The sequence below is a fragment of the Dermochelys coriacea genome, chromosome 2 (assembly GCF_009764565.3).
Source record: "Dermochelys coriacea isolate rDerCor1 chromosome 2, rDerCor1.pri.v4, whole genome shotgun sequence".
NCBI lineage: Eukaryota > Metazoa > Chordata > Testudines > Dermochelyidae > Dermochelys > Dermochelys coriacea.
In genome coordinates, this window is record NC_050069.1 from 265,652,353 (window position 1) to 265,673,827 (window position 21,475).

Consider the following 21,475-nt stretch of genomic DNA (forward strand, 5'->3'; position numbering starts at 1 on the left):
GCAGCAACAACCAAACTGACCCTGCTCTATGATCCTAAGCACAAATGTAGCTTCTAAAGTGCATGATGGACCAAGGGGTACAATCTCAACTTAGCCTGGGTCAACTCTGAAAATGCAGGCAACTTCAGAAGGGAGTTCACCCCAAGGTTGCAGCATAGACCAGTACAAGTCATAACAGAGGCTTTAGTGCAATCCAGGAAAACAAAGAATCTGCCAATATTCAATTCCAGGAAGGCTGCCTGACGCTTAAAGGGGTAGTATACTCCTGCATCTCCCCCACATTAAAAGACTCTGAGGCATCAGACCATTCACCCCGATGGCACCCAGGGAGAAAAGCCCCATGCTGGGTCAGCTGACTAGGGCTTGCTGGGCTCAGGCTGCAGGGCTGTGAAATTGCAGTGTAGACTTTGGGTTTGGGCTAGAGTTTGGCCTCTGAGACTCCGCAAGGGGGAAGGGTGTCAGAGCCTGAGCGGCATCTCCACTGCAGTTTTCAGCTCCATGAGCCCGAGTCAGCTGACCCAGGCTCTGAGACTCAGTACCGTGCAGTGTAGACATACCCTCTGAGATCAGCAGTGCTGCTGCAGGGCAGGAGAATGGTAACCTTGAGCCCTGGGCAAATGCTGGGAAAGGGAGTGGAACCAGGAACCGGATGGAAAACCAGTTCTTTTCTCTTAATGGTAGGAGGGTGTTAAGAGCTGACAGCTCTGGACAGGGTCTTGCCTGGATGGCACTTTCAGAAGGGCTTTCCCGCTGGAGGAGCCATGGTCATACCTCTGGCTCCTAAAAACACAGTCCCCACTATATTCACAGCTGCGTGATCCCTCTCTGGCCCACTGCAGAATGGCTCCTACTCTAGAAGTCCAAGTATAGCCTGTAGGTTTGCAACTTGTGATTCCTCCCTTGCCAATCCCCAGTGGCTTAAAAAACAACTAAGACACCTGCAGGAACTGGGTCTAGAGTTGACAAGCCCTTAGATTAACAGTCACATGATCCAAACAAAATGATCAATCCTGATCTAGTGGGAGAGGTTAGGTGGTCTTAGGGTTAATGCACTAGCTTCAGGAGATCTGAGGTCCAACATCTCTGCTCTGCCCCATACTATCCTGTAAAAAGAACAGGAGGACTTGTGGCACCTTAGAGACTAACAATTTATTTGAGCATAAGTTTTTGTGAGCTACAGCTCACTTCATCAGATGCATGCAGTGGAAAATACAGTGGGGAGATTTTATATACACAGAGAACATGAAACAATGCATGTTACCCTACCACACTGTAACAAGAGTGATCAGGTAAGGTGAGCTATTACCAGCAGAAGAGAGGGGAAAAAAAACATTTTGTAGTGATAATCAAGGTGGGCCATTTCCAGCAGTTGACAAGAACGTATGAGGAACAGTAGTGGGGGAGGAAATAAACATGGAGAAATAGTTTTACTTTGTGTAATGACACATCCACTCCCAGTCTTTATTCAAGCCTAATGTAATGGTGTCCAGTTTGCAAATTAATTGCAATTCAGCAGTCTCTTGTTGGAGTCTGTTTTTGAAGTTTTTTTGTTGAAGAATTGCCACTTTTAGGTCTGTAATCAAGTGAGCAGAGAGATTGAAGTGTTCTCCGACTGGTTTTTGAATGTTATAATTCTTGATGTCTGATTTGTGTCCATTTATTCTTTTACGTAGAGACTGTCCAGTTTGGCCAATGTACATGGCAGAGGGGCATTGCTGGCACATGATGGCATATATCACATTGGTAGATGTGCAGATGAACGAGCCTCTGATAGTGTGGCTGATGTGATTAGGCCCTATGATGGTGTCTCCTGAATAGATATGTGGACACAGTTGGCAACGGGCTTTGTTCCAAGGATAGGTTCCTGGGTTAGTGTTTTTGTTGTGTGGTGTGTGGTTGCTGGTGAGTATTTGCTTCAGGTTGGGGGGCTCTCTGTAAGAAAGGACTGGCCTGTCTCCCAAGATCTGTGAGAGTGATGGGTTGTCTTTCAGGATAGGTTGTAGATCCTTGATGATGCGCTGGAGAGGTTTTAGTTGGGGGTGAAGGTGACAGCTAGTGGCGTTCTGTTATTTTCTTTGTTGGGCCTGTCCTGTAGTAGGTAACTTCTGGGTACTCTTCTGGCTCTGTCAATCTGTTTCTTCACTTCAGCAGGTGGGTACTGTAGTTGTAAGAACGCTTGATAGAGATCTTGTAGGTGTTTGTCTCTGTCTGAGGGGTTGGAGCAAATGCGGTTGTATTTTAGAGCTTGGCTGTAGACAATGGATCATGTGGTGTGGTCTGGATGAAAGCTGGAGGCATGTAGGTAGGAATAGCGGTCAGTAGGTTTCCGGTATAGGGTGGTGTTTATGTGACCATTACTTCTTAGCACTGTAGTGTCCAGGAAGTGGATCTCCTGTGTGGACTGATCCAGACTGAGGTTAATGGTGGGATGGAATTTGTTGAAATAATGGTGGAATTCCTCAAGGGCTTCTTTTCCATGGGTCCAGATGATGAAGATGTCATCAATGTAGCGCAAGTAGAGTAGGGGCATTAGGGGACAAGAGGTAAGGAAGCGTTGTTCTAAGTCAGCCCATAAAAATGTTGGCGTACTGTGGGGCCGTGCGGGTACCCATCGCAGTGCCGCTGATTTGAAGATATACATTGTCCCCAAATGTGAAATAGTTATGGATGAGGACAAAGTCACAAAATTCAGCCACCAGGTTTGCCATGACAATATCGGGGATACTGTTCCTGACGGCTTGTAGCCCATCTTTGTGTGGAATGTTGGTGTAGAGGGCTTCTACATCCATAGTGGCTAGGATGGTGTTTTCAGGAAGATCATGATGGATTGTAGTTTTCTCAGGAAGTCAGTGGTGTCTCAAAGATAGCTAGAAGTGTTGGTAGCATAGGGCCTGAGGAGAGAGTTTACATGGCCAGACAATCCTGCTGTCAGGGTGCCAATACCTTAGATGATGGGGCGTCCAGGATTTCCAGGTTTATGGATCTTGGGTAGCAGATAGAATACCCCAGGTCGGGGTTCTAGGGGTGTGTCTGTGCGGATTTGTTCTTGTGCTTTTTCAGGGAGTTTCTTGTGCAGATGGTATAGTTTATTTTGGTAACTCTCAGTGGGATTAGAGGGTAATGGTTTGTAGAAAGTGGTGTTAGACAGCTGCCTAGCAGCCTTTTGTTCATATTTCGACCTATTCATGATGACAACAACACCTCCTTTGTCAGCCTTTTTGATTATGATGTCAGAGTTGTTTCTGGGGCTGTGGATGGCATTGTGTTCTGCACGGCTGAGGTTATGGGGCAAGTGATGCTGCTTTTCCACAATTTCAGCCCGTGCACGTCAGCGGAAGCACTCTCTGTAGAAGTCCAGTCTGTTGTTTCGACCTTCAGGATGAGTCCACCCAGAATCCTTCTTTTTGTAGTGTTGGTAGGAAGATCTCTGTGGGTTAGTATATTGTTCAGAGGTGTGTTGGAAATATTCCTTTAGTCGGAGATGTCAAAAATAGGATTCTAGGTCACCACAGAACTGTATCATGTTCGTGCAGGTGGAGGGGCAGAAGGAGAGGCCCCGAGATAGGATAAATTCTTCTGCTGGGCTAAGAGTATAGCTGGATAGATTAACAATATTGTTGGGTGGGTTAAGGGAACCACTGTTGTGGCCCCTTGTGGCAGGTAGTAGTTTAGATAGTTTAGTGTCCTTTTTCTTTTGTAGAGGAGCAAATGTTGTAAATGGCTTGTCTAATTTTTGTAAAGTCCAGCCATGAGGAAGTTTGTGTGGAAGGTTGGTTTTTTTTATGAGAGTATCCAGTTTTGAGAGCTCATTCTTAATCTTTCCCTTTTTGCTGTATAGGGTGTTGATCAGGTGGTTCTGCAGTTTCTTTGAGAGTGTGTGGCACAATCTGTCAGCATAATCTGTGTGGTATGTAGATTGAAATGGATTTTTTACCTTCAGTCCTTTTGGTATGATGTCCATCTGTTTGCATTTGGAAAGGAAGATGATGTTTGTCTGTACCTGTACGAGTTTTTTCATGAAGTTGATAGATTTCCATTCCATATGGCTAAATTCAGTGCCTTGCATAATAACAGGTTTCAGAGTAGCAGCCGTGTTAGTCTGTTAGGATTAGGGTTAGGGTTCTGGTTGCTACTCTGAATACTATCCTATGTGACCTTGAGCAAGTCAAATCTTCCGTTGCCTCACTTCCCCATCCTGCTTCTCTACCGAGGTGCTGCAAAGAGTGATTTGTTGGTCTCTGGGAGGTGCACATGAACTCTGGTGACAGAAGCTGCAAAAGTAGGTAGATATTGCAAATATCAGAGCTCTAATTCAAGCCTCTGTATGTGCATCATCTCACCATCTCATTTCAAAACTCAGCAGGGGGCCCAGTTTCTCCATCCACTTTTACATTGTATTTAACCTTTGTAATTACTGACCAAATCATACTCTCTGTAGGCAACAATTCCCCCACACTATCACCAGCATGGTTGGAATCCAGCCCCTTTAATAGTGTCACCAAGGCTGCAATCACTTGAACTAAAGGAATTACTCCGTCTTCTATCAGCAGTAGTATGCTTTCTTTCAGTGGCTCAGCCATTAGCGAAGGACAGTGACACACTCTGCCAGTGTTTTACTCAAGCAAAACTCCAGATGAAACCAATGGAAGCTTGGCCTGAGAAAATTTGGCTCTCTCTCTTTAATTACACAGTGCTTTCAGATTCACTTTGTATGGACGACAAAACACCATGGGAGGTTTTTATTGTCCTGTAGCTGAGTCCTCAGGAAAGCCTGGGTTATTCAAATAAGTGAACATGACTTTAAAACTAATAATTAGGAAATCCTTTAAAAAGAAAATCATACAGTAGGCTGAACAAATTCCAGGGGCCGGCACCTCAGTGTGGTAAATTGTCATAGCACCAATCAAGGCAATACAGCCAAAACTTCAGCTGATATAAGATAACACCGCTCTGTTGAAGTCAGTGGAATTACACATGTTGACACCAGCTGAAGTCTTGGCCTTTAACTTTTCAGAATAGGGCCACTTATGTTTGGGACTAGAGGAACAGCAGTGCCACGGTCTACAAGTAGGATCATGGTGAGCCTTCACCATTGTGTTATTCCAATTTGACACCACTGTAGTGCCATTGAAACCAGTGAAGTTACACTGGTGTCACATTGGAGTGCTGTAGTTGTGAATTGGGGTCTTTAAGTATCTCTCAGAGGCTTTCAGGAGGGGATAACCTAGGATCTGATATCACTAAAATGGTGGACACTAAAATGGCAACATCTGGAAAGCAGGGACTGGTACTTAAACAGCTACCTGTGCGTTGTATCTGTCTGAATCAGCTGGTACTAAGCAGGGAAAGGCCTGAATCAAAGTCACAGCACCCCCAGACTTTTGATGAATACGGACCCTGATCTGAATTTACAGCTTGGATCCAAATTTGGCGTGAAGCTCTGTGGGTCTGGGACCATGTGTGTTTGTGTCTACTCATGATGCTACGCAAATAATAATTGCTTGCAGGTTCCGCGAGCAAAGCTGCCAGTCTGGATAGAAACCACCGCCCATCTGACTAAGGGCTCTGGCTTGTTTGATCTAGACAATGTGAACTCATTGTGGCTTCCAACTCCTGATTTGCCGCAAGAGTCAAGCTGAGTAAGATTACACATCAGATACGGCAGCAAACTCAAGTAGACCCCGATGACAGGATCTTATCAAATGATGGCTGTAATTCATATACATACTGATTGGGGCTGCACTCCCTATGGAATCCAATGAACGCAAATTCCCTTCATTCCCCGTCACCTCCCTCCTGCCTGACATTCAGAGCTATCTACAGGATGCTACTGGCAAAACTGGCCTGAGCTAAGAGCTCTTTGGTCACCAGCAGCAGCTGGAAATATCCTCTGGAAAGGACAGGAGGCAAGGAAGAGTCACAGTAATACTGCTGGGTCAGATCCTCAGCTGATGTAAATTGGCATCACTTCCTTGACGTCAATGGAGCTGCTCTGATTTATGTCTGCTGGGGATCGGGCACATCATTTTATGTCTACACAGTAGCATTCTTACATGCAGCAATCACTTCATCCATCCAAATTTGTTAGTCTCTAAGGTGCCACAAGTACTCCTTTTCTTTTTTCATCCATCCTGAAATGCAGCCATCTCTGGGGTGAGGTGGGGTGGGGTGGGGAAGCCAGTGCACTGCAGTGAGGGATGAGGGGGGTATAGCCATCATGGAAAGTGGTCCAAACTCCTACTCTTCTCCCTGCAATGAGCTCAGCAATCTGCAGTCGAATTGGAGTCTATTTTAGAAAGACATGTACCCTTGATTGAAAGAATCAGAACCCATCACGCTCCTTGGTCATCTGATCCAACGGCTCATTGCGAAATGTTTTCCTAAAAGATAGACTCTAGTTCAAACAGGAATTATTTTGAGGACCTCTTATGGCCTGTATTACACAACGGTCCTTTCTGGCCTTAGAATCTAGGAACTTTTTGAAGTACCTTTCCTGTTAAAATGTAGTGTTTCTACAAGCGAAGGTGCTGACTCTGTGTGTGCTCTGGGGCTGGAGCACCCATGGGAAAAAAATTGTGGGTGCTCAGAACCCACCAATCACCCACTGATCAGCTGTTTGGTAGGCCCCACCAATCAGCTTCTCCCCCACCCCACCCCAGCACCTCCCGCCCGCTGCTGATCAGCTGTTCGGCAGCGGGAGGGAGGCTCTGGGCGGGAGGAAAGGAGCAGGAACAGGAAGAGGCAGAGAGAGTGTGGTGCCTTGGAGGAAGGGGTAGAGTGGGGGGCAAGGCCTTGGGGAAGAGCGGAGATGGGGCACCCCCGGGAAAAGCTGAAAGTCAATGCCTGTGCCTACAAGGGCAAAATGGAACTGTACAGAATCCTACTGGAAGGTGTCTTGTTTATACTGCGGGAAGTGGTGATCAATTGACCTGGCCTTTTATCCTGCTCTAGAGAGTTGAGAACCTACATTAACTGTGCTGAAGTCCACCCCTGTCAGAAAGTCAGAGGCTAGGAGCCAGCTCTCCTGGCTGCTGCCAACTAGGAAGCAAAGAGGACTGCGGAAGAGTCGTTTGCTTCAAGTGGTCTGCCAAGGAGAAGGGTGGCAGGGGAGAGGAGGAATATTTGGCTTTAATCAGTTAACCTCAAGAATTACCAAGGCTCAATGTGGTCAAGGATAAGCAAAAGGATTATCTTCCTCGGATTGACTCTTGATGACTAGAAAGAAGGGTTTTTATTGTTCAGGAAGAACTGATTTACAGGATTAGTTTCTCTTCTGCTTAATGTTTATAGGTAACAACAGATCTAGACAATTGCCAAGGGGAAGAAGGTAGCTCTCTTGAAAGCCCATCGTGACCCTGCCCTCTGAAAATCAGACGCCTTTAAGGCCTCTCAGTGAGGGCAGGCAAAAGCTGTGCCACCCAAAATCACTATTCACTTTTGTACATTTAGGAGTGTCGTGGAAAAATTAACCACGTGTTGTGTTTGGATCAGAAACAAGCCTGAGGCTCATTTATTGATTACAAGCACAGGGGGATAACATCTCTAAGTAGCTGCCCCCCGATGCGAAGCACACACAGCTTTTTAAAGCTTAAAACCACAGACAAACTACACATACTTTTGTCTTAATTACCTTATTTTGGAACATAGCAAAACAAGCTTATTCCAGTTATTGACAGGTTGTTCTTTTGCGGTTAACGTTTCTTAAGCTGTGCTGCTGCCATTGCCTTACAATGGAATTTTCCTCACTTTCTTTTTATGCTTCATATACACGGGTTAGCTTGACCACAGTTTGAGGCCTACTTGGGAAGTTTAGGCCTTCTTGGGTCCACTGAATTTTTCTTCCACAGGAGAGAGAGATTCTTAGCTCGTCTGCCTCCCAATGTTAATGATGGTCTCAAAGTCTGTTCTACATATACGGTGCTTGTTCCACAGGTGCGTCTGCACTGGAGTGAGACAGTGTCAGTTCCAGCTCTTGGGAACATACTTGAGCTAATGCTGATGCGAGCTAGTGCACAAAAAATAGAAGTGTAACTATTCTAGGACTAGCCACCCGAGCATGTGCCTAGGGTCTGACAAGGGATCATACTTGAGGAGGCAAGCCCCTCTTGCCACTGGTACTGCCCCAGCTACACTCAATCAAAACTAGCGTGAGTATATTTCCAAGAGCTGGAAATTACACCATCTAACCCAGTGTAGACATATCCTAAATATAGGAAGATACCATGGTTATGTCAGTTACCTGGGGCAGTGAACACTGACCTGTTCTTGACGCCCACTGGCTAGCCTGTATACTGCAGAACCTGTCTAATTCACATTTTATTATCCCACAGGCTCCATAAATCCTATGCAAACAAGTGGTGGTCTCTCCAGCCATGTAGGGATTTAACAGGAGGTGCTGTAGTGAGGGCTTGTATCATATACAGGACAGAACATTGACTGGTCCTTTACAAAGTATTGTCAGGAAGAATTAAAAGCAAAGAACTGTTGTGGGATACATGTACAAAGGACGTTGGGTGGTACTTGCTCTTTGCATGGCATGCACTTCCCTTATTGCTGATTTGCAAATTACAATAACTTGCAATAGGTCTCATAATCATTACTGGGAAATAGCAAGGGTTTACCTGTTGGTTTCAGATTAGCAGCCGTGTTAGTCTGTATTTGCAAAAAGAAAAGGAGTACTTGTGGCACCTTAGAGACTAACAAATTTATTTGAGCATAAGCTTTCGTGAGCTACAGCTCACTTCATCGGACGCATTCAGTGGAAAATACAGTGGGGAGATTTATATACACACACAGAGAACATGAAACAATGGGTTTTACCATACACACTGTAAGGAGAGTGATCACTTAAGATGAGCTATTACCAGCAGGAGGGAGGATGGGGGGGAAGGAAGAAAACCTTTTGTGGTGATAATCAAGGTGGGCCATTTCCAGCAGTTGACAAGAATGTCTGAGGAATGGGGCAGGGGGGATAACATGGGGAAATAGTTTTCCTTTGTGTAATGAATTGTAAGGGTTTACTGTGTGTGTATATACATACATATATGAATGTTATATGTAGGGAACACACAGAGAGATAGGTTCAGGAACCATGTCTCTCTGAGCTGCTGAAGTAGATTAGAGTGAAACAGACAAAGTACACAGGCCTGTGGATGCCAACATATCTCACTACTAGCTTATGATGCCCCAGGGTGCACAGCTGTGCCCTGGGAAAGACAGGATTAAACAATTTCTGCTAGTGACAGATTCTGATTCATTTTCATGCCTCCTCTTACCCTAAGGTTCAGTTGGCTTTGGCTTCTTTTCCCGATTCTTCCCAAGAGCAGTACCAAGGGATCGAACCCTTTTCCCCCTTTCACGTCACTGATTTGGGCCTATGTTATACAATAAGGTGCACACAAACTTCATTTATGTATTCAGGTGCACACATGTTAATTCCCTTCTGAGTCTTTGCTTCCCCATTCAGGAGGCAGGTGCTGTGTCACGGCTTCTATTTCTCACTAGAATGCTTGGTAAAGCTCTACAGGACAGTGGTACCTAACAACCAGGAACCGGCTGCCAAAAGACAGACAGACACACTGTATCAAGCACTGGACTAGAAATAGTCAGACATGTTTTTCCTATGTTTTTTTTTAATTGAAAATGCCATTTTTGCCAAAATTGAAACATTCTCAAAAATGTGTCAATCTCGACAACATTTTGTTTTGGAAAAAAAGCCCAAAATGAAATATTCTGGTAATGTCCAAACTTCCCACTTTGGCATTTTCAGCATGGAACATTTTGATTTTTCAATTCATACCAACTTTTCAAAATAAAATTCATTTTTATCATTAAAAAAAAAGCTCTAAAAGATCAACATTGGAAAGAAACATTTCAATATTTAGTGAAACAACACGTTTCGATCCAAAGTGAAGGAGTTTGGGTTGGGGAAATTCATTTCACGGAACAGATTTCATTTGAAATCTTTTGTTTTTGTTCCCTTTTGGAAACAGAAAAAAATTTGAAATTGAGAATTTCCCGTGAAATGGAAAATAGGATTCTCACCCTGGCTTGTTGACTCATAAAATAACATGGAGCCATGGGTCCTCTCCAATTCCTACTGAAGCCAGTAGAAATCTCTCCATTTACTTCAGTGGGATTTGAATAAGACCCAAGGTGGATCAGTTGGAATGTGGTACGGGAAGATGCAATGAAAGACAGTGCTTTGGCGTCTGCCTGGCACACAGTGGATGAAGAGCCAAAGGACAATTTATTAATTCCATCTATGGATCATGCTTGTTTTCCAGCTTTAGGTCCATGGCTGGTGAGGCTTAAGGGTCCCTCGGTAATTCTGAAAGACACAGAAAATATTATCCAGAAAGGGCTAAAAAAAACCCCAAGAAGAGTGTGTATGAGGCCTTCCAGAGGAGTTTGTAAACTTGTCCATCTACCTACCCTCCTGGAGCATAAGAATCACAACTCTCTTGGCCAGGGTATTTCCTTTCCTATGGGGTGAAGTTCATTGAATGGCACTGAGATCCTGTAAATGAACCCCCCCTTCCAAAACTCCATCCATCCATCCATCCATCCATCCATCCATCCATCCACTGAGTTCTGGATCAGGCCACCACCTGTCTTGTTGTTCCCTTGTACTCCCTGTCACTCTGTCTGTATCCATCTGTTGTCATCAGTCTTATACTTAGGTTGTCAACTCGTTGGGGGAGGAATGGTCCTTTTGTTCTGCATTTGTACAGCACCTAGCACAATGAAGTCCTAGTCCCTGACCGGGGCTGCTAGGAACTATGATGATACAAATACTAATCATACCTCTGTCTATCTAGGTTCCAATACTTGGGACGAAGGTACATTTATTTCATGTACATTTCATGTTTTTCATTTGCCCAAGCACAGCTGCAAGTGCCCATTGGCAGAGCCTCCCTGACTCCGAGCCTGCTGCTGCAATAACCGCAAACATTATTATTATTTATACCTATTGCGTTAGCACCTCAGGGCTGTGAATGGGGAATCAAAGCTGGCTTGTGCTAGATGCTGGACACAAATATATTTATATTTTTAAAAATGACTGTCCCTGCCCCAAAGATTCATAGATACTAAGGTCAGAAGGGACCATTCTGATCATCTAGTCCGACCTCCTGCACAGCGCAGGCCACAGAATCTCACCCACCCACTCCTATGAAAAACCTCACCCATGTCTGAGCTATTGAAGTCCTTAAATCATGGTTCAAAACTTCAAGGAGCAGAGAAGCCTCCCTCCAGTCAACCATGCCCCATGCTACAGAGAAAGGCAAAAAAGCCTCCAGGGCCTCTCCAATCTGCCCTGGAGGAAAATTCCTTCCCGACCCCAAATATGGCAATCAGCTAAACCCTGAGCACATGGGCAAGATTCACCAGCCAGATACCCAGGAAAGAATTTTCTATAGTAAATCAGATCCCATCCATCTAATATCCCATCTCAGGGGATTTGGCCTATTTACCCTGAATATTTAAAGATTAATTACTTACCAAAATCCCATTATCCCATCATACCATCTCCTCCATAAACTTATCGAGTAGAATCTTAAAACCAGATAGATCTTTTGCCCCCACTGCTTCCCTTGGAAGGTTATTCCAAAACTTCACTCCTCTGATGGTTAAAAACCTTCGTCTGATTTCAAGTCTAAACTTCCTGGTGGCCAGTTTATACCCATTTGTTCTTGTGTCCACATTGGTGCTGAGCTGAAATAATTCCTCTCCCTCTCCGTTATTTATCCCTCTGATATATTTATAGAGAGCAATCATATCTCCCCTCAACCTTCTTTTAGTTAGGCTAAACAAGCCAAGCTCCTTAAGTCTCCTTTCATAAGACAAGTTTTCCATTCCTCGGATCATCCTAGTAGCCCTTCTCTGTACCTGCTCCAGTTTGAATTCATCCTTTTTAAACATGGGAGACCAGAACTGCACACAGTATTCTAGGTGAGGTCTCACCAGTGCCTTGTATAACGGTACTAAAACCTCCTTATCCCTACTGGAAATGCCTCTCCTGATGCATCCCAAAACCGCATTAGCTTTTTTCACAGCCATATCACATTGGCAGCTCATAGTCATCCTATGATCAACCAATACTCCAAGGTCCTTCTCCTCTTACGTTACTTCTAATTGATGCGTCCCCAACTTATAACTAAAATTCTTGTTATTAATCCCTAAATGCATAACCTTACACTTCTCACTATTAAATTTCATCTTATTACTATTACTCCAGTTTACAAGGTCATCCAGATCCTCCTGTATAATATCCCAATCCTTCTCCGAATTGGCAATACCTCCCAGCTTTGTATCATCTGCAAACTTTATTAGCACACTCCCACTTTTTGTGCCAAGGTCAGTAATAAAAAGATTAAATAAGATTGGTCCCAAAACCGATCCCTGAGGAACTCCACTGGTAACCTCCCTCCAACCTCACAGTTCGCCTTTCAGTAGGACCCGTTGCAGTCTCCCCTTTAACCAATTCCTTATCCACCTTTTGATGTTCATATTGATCCCCATCTTCTCCAATTTAACTAATAATTCCCCATGTGGCACGGTATCAAACGCCTTACTGAAATCTAGGTAAATTAGATCCACTGCATTTCCTTTATCTAAAAAATCTGTTACTTTTTCAAAAAAGGAGATTAGGTTGGTTTGGCACGATCTACCTTTTGTAAAACCATGTTGCATTTTGTCCCATTTACCATTGACTTCAATGTCCTTAACTAATTTCTCCTTCAAAATTTTTTCCAGGACCTTGCATACTACTGATGTCAAACTAACTGGCCTGTAGTTACCCGGATCACTTTTTTTTCCTTTCTTAAAAATAGGAACTATATTAGCAATTCTCCAATCATTCGGTACTATTCCTGAGTTTACAGATTCATTAAAAATTCTTGCTAATGGGCTTGCAATTTCAGGTGCCAATTCCTTTAATATTCTTGGATGAAGATTATCTGGGCCCCCCGATTTAGTCCCATTAAGCTGTTTCAGTTTCGCTTCTACCTCTGATATGGTAATATCTACCTCTATATCCTTCTTCCCATTTGTCATGCTACCATTATCCCCAAGATCCTCTTTAGCCTTATTAAAGACTGAGGCAAAGTATTTGTTTAGATATTGGGCCATGCCTAGATTATCTTTAACCTCCGCTCCATCCTCAGTGTTAAGTGGCCCCACTTCTTCCTTCTTAGTTTTCTTCTTATTTATATGGCTATAGAACCTTTTACTATTGGTTTTAATTCCCTTTGCAAGGTCCAACTCTACTCGACTTTTAGCCTCTCTCACTTTATCCCTACATCTTCTGACCTCAATTAGGTAGCTTTCCTTGCTGATCCCTCCCATCTTCCACTCCCTGTATGCTTTCTGCTTCTTCATAATCACCTCTCTAAGATGCTTGCTCATCCAGCTTGGTCTACAACTCCTTCCTATGAATTTTTTCCCCTTTCTTGGGATACAGGCTTCCGATAGCTTCTGCAGTTTTGATTTAAAGTAATTCCAGGCCTCCTCTACCTTGAGCTGGCCATCTAAACATATGATGAGAGACAACAGGTTAAGCAAAGCAAATAGGCCAGCATAAGCATAGCTCACCCCTGCCTAGCTATTGCCCAGCACCCATGTGTCTTGACAGAGACAAGTTTTCATTTTCATTTCCTAGGATCTGGCTTTGCACGCAGTTCCACTGCCCCAAATTGTGTCCAGAACCCCTTTGCCTCTCTCTCACCAAAATTCTTCTGCCGAAGGTGTCCATGAGCCCTGCTGCAATTGCACGAGGGTCCACATGGCTTGCTCACCAGGCACCGTTTACACTGACAGTGTGAAACAAGACCTTGTAAAGGGCACATCTTTAAGCACTGCCTGCCTGCAAGGTGCGCTCATGCCCGTTCTTGGTTAATGCGGACGTAAAGAAGTCAGTGGGGCTACTTGCAGGAGTAAAGGAAGTAAGGCTTCAAAAGAAGAGGCCAGAGCAGCCCCCTTAATTTATACTTGAGTACATTTAAAAATCAAGACACACACTGGGGCCAGATTCTCAGCTGATATAAATCAGTTTAGCACTGAGATCAATGGAGCTATGCCAGTTTACAACAGCTGAGGAGCTGGCCTGTCTAATAAAAGTCAGTGAAATAAAGATGGGCCCCTTATTCACAGTGACTTATCATGAGTTCCTGGTGCTAGAATCTGACCCTGTGTAAATACATAACAGCTATGGAGAAGCTGGGGGAAAGAGTCTCCGGAGGAATCAAAGGCCTGATTTAACCCAGGGAGTCTCCTGCGAGGGTAGTAGTTGGCTGAACTCGGCTAAGAACTAATCCAGAACTCACTGAAGCCAATGGAAAACCCCCCTTCGCTGTAAATGGATCAGGCGCCCAGAGAGCTGCTGTTCCATTCATAAATGTAAGCATGAATTAACGTCAATCAGTGTCCCTTTAAATGTGTACCGACCCTGTGGCAACTCTTCAGAATACGTTTGTTAAGTTCTGCAATTCCCTTCTCCCTCACTGCCGAGGATGATGCTTATTAATTATTATTTGTATTGCCGTAGCATCTAGGCACCCCAGTCCCAGGTGAGGACTCCACTGTGCTAGGCACGGTACAAACACAGGACAAAAAGGCAGTCCCTGTCCCAAAGATCTTAGGCTCTAAATTAATCCCACTGCCCTGGCTGTGAGGAAGTTGGACTCACCCTGCTGAAGCAAACATAGCTTTGTAAAGAGAGCACGTAACAAGCTGGGTCCAGCAGATGGGGGGATTGAACCCTTGTGGACGGCAGACTTGCCTCAGATGATTTGTCTGCAGGGGGAAAAAAATAACTTTCAGAAGCACCGGAGGGGCAACAAACTTTCTAATCACCGCAACCGAGAGTGGTATTTCGAGGCACAAGGCAAACAGACCTAATGGGTTCAGGGAGTGCTCGCTGATCATCCACTGGAATAAACAGAGCTACTTGTTCATCAGAAATAGTGACACAGAAGGTTCCTCTTTGGTGGGTCTGGCAATTTGTCACGTTTTACAATTACATTCCCTATTTGGAAAAAAAAATCCATCTCCTTAATATCTGCAGCCTGCGGGCAGATGCGTGGGACAGGAATCTGAGTTAGAGACAAAGGGGAAATTTGTCGCTGCCTCCCTAAATCTGGGCTGCCCTAATCTACAGGCAGTGGCCTGATCCAGAATTCAGACTAGCCAGAGCACAGAACACTCTGGCCACACCCTGTCCTGCCATTAATCTGCCCCTCCCACCATACTACAGCCAGGGTGAAATAAGGCTGCCTCTACCATTCCTGTGCCACCACTGCAAACTCACCAGGGAGACTCACCAGGGGCTGCTTCCTTACCTTTTATCACCCATTTACTCCATCAGCATAGCATAAAAGGGCCTCAGCAGGAGAAAGAATTGGCCCCAGAGTGCCTAGATAGTATTGGGAGGGTAGATAGTCTGGGGGGGGGGGTTGTGTTAGAAGGGCAGGAGATAGAGAGATAGATAAATGATGGGGTGTATGGAGATAGATAGATAGATAGATAGATAGATATTATTATGTGCCTAAGACCCCAACGGAAATTGTGCTGGGCACTTCACAGACATATGGTAAAAGGCAGTCCCTGTCCCCCAAAGAACCGGCAAGCTTAGGTTAAGTTGACACATGATAGGAGGCTGAAGCAAACCAGCGGGAGTGGGTGGAAGCATGGGGTAAGAGGCTGCTTTGTCCTAGAAGAGAAAGACAATTTGATTGTTAGGGTGGAATTGGGACACAGGAGATGCGGGTTTGATTTCCCTGCCCTGCTACAGACTTGCTGTGTGACACTGGAAAAATCACTATGTCTCTGGGTATGTCTACGCTGCACTGTAAACCCAGGTCTGTGGGACCCGGGCTTGTGGTGTCGGTGTTTACAAACCCATGCTTAAGGGTTCACACTGCATTGTAAACCTGGGTTCACAAGTCCTGGACCTGGGTCTCACAGTTGTGCTAATGCAGCCATACTGCGCTATGCAGACCTTTGAGCTTGGGTCTGTGGCTTGAGCTGCATCCGTGCTACAAAATGACAGGGCTTGGACCCGAGTGACAGTGCAACTTGGGTTCTGACCCACTCCACTAGCAGGGGCCTAAGACTCATGACTGAGTGCTTGCTGACCTGAGTCAGACTGATTTGGGTGTGGACAGAAGTGGGGCTTCAGCTCAAACCTAAGTAAGAGCCTGGTCTTAGTGTGCAGGGCAGATATACTCTCTGTGCCTCAGTTCCCCATCTGTACAATGGGGATAACAGCACTGCCCTATCTCACAGGGGTGTTGGGAGGCTAACTAGTAAAGCCCGTGAGGTGCTCATGTAACCCACACACCTCCTGGGTTTGGTGTTCTGTCCCATCTAGTGGCACCAAGACCACTTAGAGAGATAAAATGAGTCTGCTCTACAGCCTTAGCTAACAGGCACTTGGCTTTTAGCTCATGTAGTAGAGACTCATGCACTAAGCTCCAGAGGCCCCAGGTTCGATCCCGCCCGTGGACAACCGGGGTCTGCCGGCGTTACACCCAGATACTAAAAGAATGGGGCCATATTAGCGCCTAAGGGAGACATTGGTAGACTCCAACAGGGGGATGTGAAGGACTCAACTGGCATCACACCTATGAATTGAAGGAATCGATGGCCTATTTTATAGAAGTATTATTTCCTCCAGAAGTCCCCCCCCGAACAATACATACAAATAACAATAACGAATGCCTTTCACGTTCCCTCAGCGGAACTCAAAGCACTGTGCAAGCCATCACTCCCACAGCATCTCAACCGCCGTGTGAGACAGGATGCCCATTTGACAGTTGGGGAAACCAAGGCATGGAACAGTTCAGTGATTTGCCCGAGGTCACGCAGGGAGGGAGTGATAAAGCTCCCTTGTGCCTCACACAGGGAGGAATAGGCAGCCAGTGTTGCTACTTCCTGCTCAAGAACAGCAGCACATTCTGCGCTCAGGGGGCAGCCACGGTGTAAGGGGGGGCAGTGGCATAGGGGAGTACAAAGACATTTGGGGATAGACGGGACGAATGGGAGGGGAAGACTCAGCATTGTCGGAAGAGAGCTGGGGTGGAGGGGAAAAGGCCAGGTGACGGCCATGGAGAGAGACGATGGGAATGGACCAAGAGATGGTAGCGAGAAAGAAAATGCCCAGAAAGGAAAGAGAAGCAAGACAGGTGGAGGAAAGGAGGCTCTTCTGGCTAGTTGACAGGCCTGGGAGTCAAGAGAGCTGGGTTCTCTTCCTGGGTCTGCCACTGGCCTGTTTGTGGACCTGGGCAAGCATGTCACCTCAGTTTTCTCATCTGTAAAATGGGGGTAATAGTACAGGCTGGTTTCCCATGTAAATGAAAGATCCTGGCTAGAAATAGCCGCATGACTGTACTATTATTGGATGAGGGAAGGAAGGGGACAGGCTGACTCAGAAAGTGTTGTTCATTTCATGTGCCTTCCGCTGCCTCAAGGGGCTTGGCAGCAACAGTGAAGTGTTCTCCCCTTCATTTCCCATGGAGCTTTATCAGGATCACCAAAGGCTTTTCTGGCTGGGTTGGGGGGTTGTTGGTTTTTTTCACCTGTCTTTTCCAATGGGAAGTAACAAGAGTTTGAGCAGAGCCCACAAAACGCTGCCTTTATGCAAACAAACCCTGACACCCGAAGGGAGAGAAAAAGGAAACCTTGCTTTCTGATGCAAAGGCGGTGACTTGTTCCCGACACATCCTTCTCAATTTCCCTCCCGGTGATAGATGCCGGCAAGTCCCCCTCCCCCACCAGGCAGCCACGTCCCCATATGCTGGGACACGTCCCGATCAGTTTCACCCTAACCTGGACCAACGGGGGGGGGGGGAAACCGTGCTGCGTCCCCATCAAAGTGGCAGCTCCTTCATGTGCCAAAAATGCAGACCCATCCCTGGTTCCTCCTGCCTCAGTGGTTGTTTTGTTTTTCTGCACAGACACTTTCAAACATAGCAAGGGCCAGGGAGGCACCTCAAAGCAGAGGGTTTTACAGCTTAAGTAAAGTCCGACCTCTGACCCGCCCCCCATAGGGGAGCAATAATTGTTGGCAGGGCTGGAAAAAATATTCTCGTTGTGAATATAAACAGGCTGGACAGAGCTGCAGTCACTGCCAGATGTTACTGGGGAATGTTTAGGATCGGAGTCAACATATGAAACTTCCATCCCATTTTTATTAATAAAAAAATGTAGGTTCTTTTCCTTTTCGTCGACACCAAACTGGAAAGCAGACATCAGCAGCATTCTGCCTCCTTTTATTTTAATGTCCCCCCTTTTCACATGAGATTTGGGATTTACAAACAACCCAGGGTTTATCACCGGAGTGCTGGGCTTGACAGGAGCTGTCACGTCCGTTTCCTTATTGTCCCCCACCTTCCCTTCTCCCCCCGGCTTGCAAGTCTCTTACGCACATGCCGAGCCATTACTCGCCCATGCTGGGATCACTCAGGGGAGTAGCTGCTCAGCAGGGTAGGGGCTTCCCAGCCAAGCCCTAGCTCCCCAGCGGTTCTGATCAACCGGCCTGATGAGCGTGTATGCAAACTGCAAGCACCCTATTGTTTCCGCGAGTCTGGATTGGATTGTATGATGGCTGTGTACTCACGTTGCTTAACACACTGCTGGAAGGCGCTCAGAGGCCAGGCTAATCAATGTGGTATAAGAACATAGATAGACTACAGTAGATTCCGATGGTGTGGCTTGCTCAGAATCCATCCTGACTCCATCCCTTGCAATCGCTTTGGATCGGGCCCTTGATCCTTTCTCCATGTCCTGGAGTCTATCAAGCTTTCTAAGGCCACTAGATCTATTTTCAGGGTACACCCAGTCTCCTCATTTGCCTTTGCCCCTTCGCCTCTTTCCATACACAGCACCAAACAATGGACCCGTCCTGGGGTTTTCAAAGGCCTTAAGGGAGTTGGGTGCCCATCTCCCACTGGGGAGCTTCCCAGCTCCTAGATTTCCATCTTCAGGAACCTCTCTCCTGGACGAGGCATTGAGCTGTCTCCCTTGGGGGAGAGAGGGACAAACCGGCATGCTGCTGCACTGACACACTCGCATTTAACCTCACTCAGGGAGAGCTGGGCGCTGTGGCGGGGGTTGTCTCTGCAGTGGCCCACCAGGGCACGACTCATCTAGCCATAGGTCTCTGCTGATGTGTCTCCGTCTCTATGAGGTAGCAGTGCCTGCAGCCTCCAGCCGAGCCACACTTCAGTCCTACCCTTCCAGGGCCTCAGGGTCCAAAGAAAATCAGGAGCCAAGAAACCACAACTCAAAACAGGGTCGTCCATGCATCTTCAGTGGGATCCTGCCCTTCTATTCAGGGCTTGTTCAGGCTTCAACTGATCCTCAGGGCCTGGCCATTCCTTTTAGCAAGAGGCTTGTCCGGCCGGTAAGCCAACTCAAGGCACATTTACACTTAAAATACTGCCTCAGTGCAGCTGCACTTTAACAAAGCCACTCTGAGCCGACGGGAGAGAGCTCTCCTGTCGGCATATCTAATCCTCCTCCCTGAGGCAGTAGCTATGTCGACGGGAGAAGTTCTCCCGCCGACATAGTGCTGTCTACACAGGGGCTAGGGCAGTATAATTATGTCACTCAGGACAGTGGATTTTTCACACCCCTGAGTGACGTCGTTATAGCGATATAGGTCTGTAGCGTAGACTGGACCTCAGTCTCGGGGCTGCAACCCCGCGTCTCTCTCATCAAAATAAGCAGACCTCTGATCTCCTGACTGGGCAGCCCTGAACTGGGCTGTCTCCTCCTTTGAACGCCCTTCTCCATGCCTGACATATACTGCAGGGGTAGCAGGGCCAATTGTGTCCACAGACTCTCCTGAACTCTCTCATGAGGCCTCTCTGGCCGGTCACTGGAGGCTAATCCCCTTAGGCATGTGTGAGAATTCCAGGCTAGGTGCATGAGGGTTCTCATGAGTAAGGCTTTGATTATATCATGCAGATCACGGACGTCAAGGAATCCATGATTTCCAGAGACCTCTGTGACATTTTGCACTTCAGTCTTGGGGCAGTGGGGATGGAGCTGTCAGCTGGCGGCCCTCCTGCAGTTCCCCCCTTGCAGCTGCCCAGCCGTGGCAGCTGCGGGGGGTCCCCCAGAGCTCCCAGCCACCGCCAGCAACGAGGGGACCCCAGAGCTCCCAGCCACTGCCAGGAGCGAGGGGACCCCAGAGATCCCAGCCGCTGCTGACAGCAGCAGGGACCCAAGAGCCCCAGAAGCTATGGGTGCTGGACCCTCCTCCCTCCCCATTTCAGCAGGGATATTTTTAGTAAAAGTCAGGGACAGGTCACGGGCTTCCGTGAATTTTTGTTTATTGCCTGTGACCTGTTCCTGACTTTTATTAAAAATATCCGGGACAAAATCTTAGTCTTACTTACGAGGAATGGTCAGATACTAGGAGGCTGGATGGGTTTTGCTGCATTACTCCATCAGGCAACATAAATGATTGAGCCCTATGCTTTCAGGGTCTTTGCATGGTCTCCTAAAGCAACTTGTGGGTCTGCTCCCCTTCACAGCTTCTCAGTTCCCTGCTCCCAATCCATGCTCCGTTGGCCAGGGCTCTGGTATGTCAGCCTCACTCTGTTCCCATTTTCAGGCACTGCTCTCCAGGACAAGACAGGAGCAGTCTCCCCACAGAGGAGGAAAGGCCCAGGGGAGTGGGACAGAAGACTGGCAAGCCAGTGTCCTGTGGCCCAGAGCCTGAAATGGAGGGAAACACGCATCTTCTGTAGAGCTTGCCTGACTCCTTCGTGACCTCCCAATGCCATCTAGTCCGGCAAGCGTGTGTTCGTCTCTTCCTCCCGTGGAGTGTGGCCATTCTCCCTGGGTGGCCGATGACTGTGGGTTGAACCAGTGGGTGTGAGACTCTGTGTTTGCAGGGACGGGGGTGAGAGGGAAGAGTAGGTGGGAAAGCTAGAGGGCATTGTGTCCATTGTGGGGAAGCAGGGCAACTTGCGCAGCTGGGAAGTTTAAGAAGTCCATGGATTATCTCTGTTGACTCCTCCCAGACTTTCTCCTTCCTGACAGATAAGAGCTGCCTGTGTATAAAAGTGGGTGTGTTTCATATTTTACACTGATAGCTTTGCACGGCTCCAGTTTGTGCAGGGCGGAAGCTAGCCAAGGCCGAATATTTGGCTTGGTCACCTATTAGAAGCCAGTTGCTCTGGAGCTGACACAACAGACCAGAACTTCAGCAGAATAGAATAGCTAGAATAGCTCTATACACTTCAACAGAAATACACTGAGGATCCCCAGCTGAGGATCTGGCCTGTGTGTATCTGAAGTCTCCACATTGTGCTTTCTCCCCAGGAAGAAGAAGGGTATAGCTTTAGAGGAATGATGAGGCACAAGTTTTTCACCACCTAATGACTCTTTGTGGACCTCACAGGTTCACATCACAAACACACGGGACCAGATCCTCAGCTGAGATAAATCTATTGCAGTCAATGGG